Source organism: Callorhinus ursinus, unplaced genomic scaffold (assembly GCF_003265705.2).
Source record: "Callorhinus ursinus isolate GAN/ISIS: 27379988/994484 unplaced genomic scaffold, GSC_fseal_2.0 scaffold15, whole genome shotgun sequence".
Lineage (NCBI taxonomy): Eukaryota > Metazoa > Chordata > Mammalia > Carnivora > Otariidae > Callorhinus > Callorhinus ursinus.
The window spans coordinates 18,701,538-18,703,781 of record NW_027397077.1 but is presented as its reverse complement, the minus strand read 5'-3'; positions in this window follow the sequence as shown (position 1 = coordinate 18,703,781).

The following is a 2,244-nucleotide window of genomic DNA, read 5'->3' as shown; positions in this document are numbered from 1 at the left end:
ATTATTAATCTCAGGAAACAAACTGAGGGTTGCTGGAGTGGGGGTGGAGTGGGAGGGATGGGGTGGCTGGGCGATAGACATTGGGGAGGGTATGTGCTACGGTGAGCGCTGTGAATTGTGCAAGACTGTTGAATCACAGATCTGTGCCTCTGAAACAAATAATGCAATATATGTTAAGAAAAAAAAAAAGAAGAAGATAGCAGGAGGGGAAGAATGAAGGGGGGGAAATTGGAGGGGGAGATGAACCATGAGAGACGATGGACTCTGAAAAACAAACTGAGGGTTCTAGAGGGGAGGTGGGTGGGGGGATGTGTTAGCCTGGTGATGGGTATTAAAGAGGGCACGTTCTGCGTGGAGCACTGGGTGTTATGCACAAACAAAGAATTATGGAACACTACATCAAAAACTAATGATGTAATGTATGGTGATTAACATAACAATAAAAAATTTAAAGAAAAAAATAATTTCTTTGGTGAGAACATTTACATTATAAAACAATATAAATATATGAGGTAATAAATGTGTTAATTAACTAAATGGGGGAAATTCTTTCATAGTATATATGTATATCAAATCCCTATGGTGTACACTTTATTTATCTTAAAATTTTACAGGTCAATTATACTTCAATAAAGGTTATTCTTTTTTTGAAAAAAAGAATTTTCAGAAGTAGTAAGTATCCTACATGATGCTGTGGTTGGTGAGTCAGTGGTCCAATAAAGGGCAGAAGGAGGGCACAGGTAGTACAAAGCAAAGGGAGAATAGGCTGGGTGTTTTGTCACTTACACTAGTCAGAAGAAGAAATTCATCAATCTTCCCTCAAAATTGTGGCCATGGCCAAATAAGACATTCCATCATTTTCCATCATCATAATTGGTTGGCCCTTTTCTGTAGTGACAGTAATAATCTCTGTGGTGGGAACTCACAGCAAAATGTAACTACCATTCTCAGCTCTCATAAGGAGCAATAAATTTCAACAGGGAAAAAAAGATGATTTCTGTAAAACAAAACCAGCAAACATCTCCAACTAGGGAAGTTAGCTTTAAAAGAAAAACAGAAATTAAAGTTTGAGTTTCAGGTTGTGAATTACATGTTTTATTTTCGATGATTGATTTTTAATAGTTAATTAGATGATGCCTTATTAAATCAAACACTTCCCCCAAGGGATGCTGCAAATCTTTACTGTACCTTTTTATCTTTCTTGACAAATAAATTATATTTTTGTGGTATCCTGTCTACTTTTACACCCTAGCATTTTTTATAATAAATGCTTTAGAAACCACAACTAATAAAACAACATGAAATCATGAAAGAATGGTTTCCAGTAGGTTCCAACTTCCCTTGAACTGAGACATTTTTTAAAAAATGAAGCTTAAATTGAACTTTTCCACAGTTCTGATATTATATTTCAGTTTCTGCCCTCATGGGACATAAAGCAGAAGAATCAAACACAAGGTCAAAAATAACAGATTACAACAGATTTTATTGCACCTTGATGTTAAGACCATCTGCTTGATGAGTCTATAAAATTCATATTTAAATCCTATTCTAGAACATTAGCTTGATGAAGATAGGGATGGTTCTGCTTATTTTCACTGTATCAGTGTCTTACCTATTATAGAGGTTTAAGAAATTTGTTGAGCAAATAAATTTAAGATGAGGAAACTGATGCTTTGAGGGTCAGTTGAGAATGTGAGTCTTATAGCTACAAGAGGATCAAAATTACAACGTAGTTCTCTTACCCTAGTCACTGTTCTATTATCTATGTAGAATGATAGTAATAAAATACAGTACCCCTGAATATACTGCTGTAACCTCAGCATCATTTCCCCTTCTGCCTTCCCATCACTTCCCAATTTTCATTGGTAATCAATAGAGTCTTTAAAAATCTGACTCCATTCCCAACTCCAGGAGCACATGACCTAAGTTAAGCCACCTTCTGGCTGCAGTGATTTGTTCAGGGTAGCATGTGACCCAAACCAATCCAATCAGACAGACTTTCAGAACTTCAACAAGAAATGTTCTTACATATATTTTCTTTCTCTAGAGAGAATGGAATATCCATGTGAAGCCTGGAATGCCTGCAAGAATGTGCAGAATAAACCCCATGGCAGATGCAGCCACCTTTGTCATTATGTGGGAAGCCAGTCAGATGAAAATGCAGATTCACCAGGGTATAACCAAGAGAATTAAGGGAATGAGAGCCAGAGTCCATTGTAAATCTCTAGATCAAACCACACCTGA